We start from the raw sequence: 6,149 nt of genomic DNA, 5'->3' as shown, positions 1-6,149 counted from the left end.
TCAGCCACCAGAGAGCCACCAGTTTGTACTGGGTAGAGAACCTGAGGCGAGTTGTCGTTCTGGTCTTGTACGAAAACAGTTAAAGTCACATTGGTGCTCAGAGGCGGTGAACCTCCATCTTGCACTTTAATGCAGATCTTAAATTCTTTGATTTGTTCATAATCAAAAGCACGCACTGCGTGGATCACGCCGCTTTCTGAATTCACAGATATAAATGGGGTTACTGAAAGTCCATCTTTATGTGAATCATCTATAAAATATGAAATACGTGCGTTGTTGCCGGTGTCCTTATCACTGGCTGTTAGTGAAAATATGGATACACCTGGAGAGTTGTTCTCCCTCACATAAGCAGTGTATGAGTGCCTCTCAAATACTGGAGCATTATCATTCACATCCGATATTCTCAATGTCAGAGTCTTGTTAGTAGAACGCGGAGGAAACCCCTCATCCGTTGCTGTTATTGTAATATTGTACTCGGAAACCATTTCACGGTCCAACATCTGATCTGTGACCAAACTGTAGATGTTGGAAGAGGATGACTTAATACGAAAAGGTAAATCCGAGTTTATGGAACATTTTATTTGTCCATTTCTACCGGAGTCTAAATCTTTAATGTTCAGCATTGCTATAACGGTCTCTGGTGACGCATCCTCAGGAATTGGGTTTGAAAATGTTATTAATGTAATAAGAGGTTCGTTGTCATTGACGTCCAAAACGTCTATCTGTACTTTACAAGTATCTGTAAGAGAACCCCGATCCATTGCTTGCACACTTATTTTATGTTGTTTGTTAGTCTCGAAATCTAATTTACCGTTTACTTTGATTTCCCCGGTAAGAGGATCAATAGTAAAAAGATCTGACCCGCCACCAGTGGAATGGGAAAAAGAATATACAACCTCTCCATTTGTCCCTTTATCTGAATCGGTAGCACTGACTCTCAAAATCACAGTCCCTTTAGGCGAATCTTCGGATAAAGAGGATTTATAAAGTCCAGAGCTAAATACGGGTGCATTATCATTTATATCCAATACTTCTATATATATTTTGACCGTGCCCGATTTCTGAGGAGTACCTCCATCCACAGCAGTTAACACTAAGGTATGCTGCTCATTCGTTTCCCTGTCCAGCATCGTTTTAAGTACCATTTCTAAATATTTACTGCCATCAGAGTGCGAATATTGCTTCAGAGTGAAATGATCACTCGGAAGAAGGGAATATGTTTGAATGGAATTCATTTCGACGTCAGGATCCATAGCATTCTCTAGTGAAAAGCGGGCACCAGACAGAGACACCTCACTAATCTGTAATCTAATTTCTTTATTTGGAAATACTGGAGAATTGTCGTTTATATCTAATATCTCTACGTCAATACGGTGAAGTTCAACGGGATTTTCAAGAATTATCTGGAAATGTAACGAACATGGAGTCACTTGGGCGCACAGCTCCTCTCTATCAATCCTCTCTTTCACCACCAGAGTCCCTTTGTCCGCATTGAGACCGATATACTCACGGCTATCCTCTGTAAAAATACGCGCTCGACCTGATTTCAGTCTTTTAACTTCCAGCCCTAGGTCCTGAACGATATTCCCCACGAATGAACCAGTAGTCATCTCCTCTGGAATAGAATAGCGGACCTGGCCGTCCACATACAGTGAAAAACAGACTGAGAGAAGGAGAAGATACAGTTGCCATTTCCGAATTGCGGATCTCCTTGTGCCACGAAAACAAACATAAAACATGTTTTCTTAATGTTGCACAACTATCGATTGTTAAAATCCGACAAGGCGTAGGCCTATATGTAGGCAAAGGAGCAAATCAAAATAGATATGTTATTCCAATGACATCCGTCTGAGACAATGTTCTCACTCTCCCAAACCAAACATGTCACTGCGACTCTAATATCATCCACAATATAGGCAGGGCCAACATTACCCTCTTGTAGGCCTACTGTTGTATCGGTCAACAGCGGCACTAAGAGCATAGCGGAGTTATTACATGTGCACAGAAACATGTCTCTGGCAATCCACACAGCTTCTTATCAGAAATCACAATTCCAAAATATCCACACCATACTGTAGGCTACAAAATGACGGCAAACCATGAAGTATTTGAATTGTAGCCTATGGTCTGCATGTTCAAAGACACGGTAATGTAAGACAAGACTAAGAGAGATGCACATTAGGCTACTACATATGTTGTCATCCTCGGTCAGAACTACTTCTGATCCAAAATAAGTTAAAGGTACAAATAAATCAAACGTTAAAAATAAAAATAAATGATAAATGACTAAAATATTCATTATTGTTCTGTGTTGGTTAACATAAATATTATGCCCGATAAAAGCACACGTGAAGGACGTTGGGGCACTCTATCTGACAGTGTCGCTGTCCATGAGCGGAGGTGCTGAAATGAAAACAGGACTGAGAGCACTCTTGCATAAGACTAGTAAGTGAATAGCCAGAAAAACCCCTGGTAATGCATACAATAAATCAGAGAACATCATGGGATGTCAAAGACCGAATGTAAGTTCAAACAAAACTAATTAATTTGTAAAATTATCAAGCAGCATAACACATTGGGCAGACATTATCTCACCTGTTCAGGGGAATCTGGTTAATCTATTAAATTTGATCTCTTTGTGCATGCTGCAAAGTCTCCATAGAGCTCGGGTCCATTATTTACATGTTCTGACTAAAAGGTCTGGCAAACTTACAGTCACTCTTTTTTGAGTCAGTCGTCATACACACCTCATAGTTGTACACGTGTTGCTGAGTCCCTGTCCCTCCGGCGTCTGCGTAACGGGGTGGATATTATGGAATAACTGGGAGACTAGACTGATACCTGACGCGTGAATGTCTCTGTCTGCAGATCTTAACTGATATTATAACCACTACACACGAGATGAAAAGGAAGGACACGACAGCAAGGCCCAAACTAGATTAAAAGTCAGGTTATCCTTGCAATAATGAATTATGAAAGCACTTCAGGGAGGCTGTCCGTCACCGCCACGTTCACATTAAATATAGCTGATCGAGAGGGCTGTCCGTTGTCCTCCACTATAACAGTGAGCCTTTGTTTCACAGCATCTTTATCAGTGACCTGGCGTATGGTTCTTATTTCTCCATTCTGTAGGCCCACTTCAAACAGCGCCCTGTCTAACGCTTTCTGCAGTTTATATGAGAGCCAAGCATTCTGTCCAGAGTCCACATCAACAGCCACCACTTTAGTGACAAGATAGCCCATATCTGCTGAACGGGGCACCATTTCAGACACCGGAGAGAGCTACTAGTCGTTACTGGATCGAGAACCTGAGGACCGTTGTCCTTCTAATCTTGATTAATTATAAACTTCTAAGTCACTTTACTATAAAGTGGAGGAGAGCCTCCATCTTGCACTTTGACGTGGAATTCAAAAGCTTCGATTTGTTCATAAGCAAACGATCTCACTGCATAAATAATACATGTTTCAGAATGAATCGTTATCTTCTTTTTATTTCAAGTTTTATTTATTACACTCATATAGCGGTCAATACCAACTGAACACCATGAGCATTCAACATATTGTAATAAAACAGGCAGGGGGCGCGGCTCGAAACTTCAACCTTCTGGCCCAAAGCCCGGTGCACCATCGACAATGCCACAAAAGCATGCTCGAGTGGCAGAGTCGATATCCGCGTTCAGCCTATAAACCACGGTCGCTACACAACTCCCTCCATTCAAAGAGCGCGTCCTCGAGCTAGACCTCACAAGACGCCGTCTTACAGGAACGCGCTCACCGGCCAAGCACACGCACTGTCGTGGATGCGAGGTCCGATCACTTCCGACACCAATGTAATGAAACAGGCCCGAATCACAGCTCGCAATCGACTGTGCCACAAAAGCAAACCCGAGTGGCAGAGTCGATATAAGCTCTTATAAACTAATATGAATGGATAGGAGCAACATAAATCTATAATGTTCTGCGATCTTAAAGTGAAGAAATATGGGATTGGTGACCTCATGTACCGTTCAGTTCTAGACTTTGGTATAGTAAGTTTGTTTTGGCTGTGGGTGTTCCTGCCTGTCACTGTGATTCGATCAGGGGGTAGCTAGTCTCTGAATTTAGCTTTTAGGAGGCTGACTGCGAAGATGGTGCTGAGTTGTATCCGTCTTTAATGAAGCCGGGGTAGGGACAGGGTCTGAAGTGCCTCAGTATAACTGGAATATCTACCTAGGATGTTGCGGCATGCTCTCTTCTGAATACACACAAGGTCATCAGATTGGGCCTTGGTCAGTGAGTTGTGCCAAACAGGAGCAGCATACTCCAGGGTGGGGTGTATGTAGCCGGTGTAAATGCTCACCAGGTCGTCCGGTGGCACATGGAATCTTTTAAGAAGGCGAAGGAGAAAACGTTTTCTGTTGCTCTTGGTTACCATAGTAGCAACCTGCTCGCCCAATTGTAAGTCATCTTTACCATTACCCCTATAATCTTCACACTATCACACACTTATCAAAGATGAGATATAATTTCCTTCCACCTGCGGTTCTTCCAAGAAATAGGAGACCCTGGCGTTCTGACCCAAGTCTTCATCTTTGGCGGGACCAAACTAATTGACACACCTGGGGAGTTGTTTTCTATCATAAACTGGGTGGCTTGAGCTTTGAATACTGATTGGCTGACAGCCGTGGTATATCAGACCGAATACCTCGGGTATGACAAAACATGTATTTTTACTGCTCTAATTACGTTGGTAACCCGTTTATAATAGCAATAAGGCACCTCGGGGGTTTGTGGTATATGGCCAATATACCACAGCTAAGGGCTGTATCCAGGCACTCCGCATTGCGTTGTGCATAAGAACAGCCATTAGCCGTGGTAAATTGGCCATATACCACACACCCTCTGGCCGGGTGGGTCTAATCCTGATTAGTTAAAACCGCATTCCAGCCGGTGTCTATTCCACAAGTTACCACCGGCTAAATCTATGACGTTAAAATGCCTATTTACTCTGTTCCATCTGACTGCGCAATCCACTGTCTTGCCAGGCAATTTATAAACTTGATCTCCACTAAAAAGCATGTAGACATTATCTCACATTTCTTTTAGACTAGCATTTGGTTTTCAACAGCAGAGATTTGTATAAACCTTGCTGTCTGTCTCTCCGACATTTGCAACATTGTTTCAATATTGAAATTTGATCTCCAGCTTTACACAAATGTCACTAGAAAACAGCTTAAACAAATGCAAATGCAGCTACTTTGTTGTTATTCTGGCTGCATTGTTTGACGTGAGTGTAAGTTAGCCGTAGTTGGCTAGCTAGCAAGCAAGGGATAAGAATGTTGCCAGCCAGCATGGCAATGGAACATTTAGAATGAATGACTGGGTCGCGTCCATAGATACAGAACAAAAAGACTGAACGACTGGGTCCTATAGAACCTATAGAACGAACGACCAGCCGGCTTGGGTAGCAACCCTAGATTTGTGTCGGGACTATATCCTATCCTCCAAACTCCGGGTTCTCGGGCATTATCACTTAAAGAGGCCACACACACAATTAGCAATCGTCCATGCCATTGTGACATTTGATTTTGCGTTCTCTTAAACATTTTGAGAAAAAAGCAAAATATCTCTTTCCACATCAAAATCTTGAGTAGCCTACTCATGCACAACTCCCTCATAGTCCTTTTAAATCATCTATGTTGGTTTTCATTCCGGTTTGATTCTAGAGATCTGCCCCAACTGTTGTTTCGGCTCATATGAATCACTCCGATGGGAGGTTCAGTGCATTTGAGGCTTATAACTCGTCTTACTGTTCAACAGCAGTACTCAGAGTCCAGAGCTCAGACTAACATCATGTTGGTACCGCTACACAGACAGCTAAAGAAAGACTGGTGTATTACATAACCACATCAGCAGGTGGAATATTATTGTAATGCCAGCTCTAAAAGTTTACGGACACGGGGTGTGGGTAAAGATGTTCTAGATCAATAATACAGTAAAACATTATATTAGAGGGAGACTAATCAGAATTAATATCACAAGTAAAACAATAATAGTTCAGTCAAGGTAAGTATCAACAATTGCCAATTGTCACTATTGTCATTTTGAATACTTTTTATGTTGTCAATAAACACTTGTCATAATACTGTCTTGCAACAACGACAACAAAA

The sequence above is a fragment of the Coregonus lavaretus genome, assembly GCF_964263955.1.
Source record: "Coregonus lavaretus genome assembly, chromosome: 15".
Taxonomy (NCBI): Eukaryota; Metazoa; Chordata; class Actinopteri; order Salmoniformes; family Salmonidae; genus Coregonus; species Coregonus lavaretus.
Note: the sequence above shows the minus strand (reverse complement) of the source record.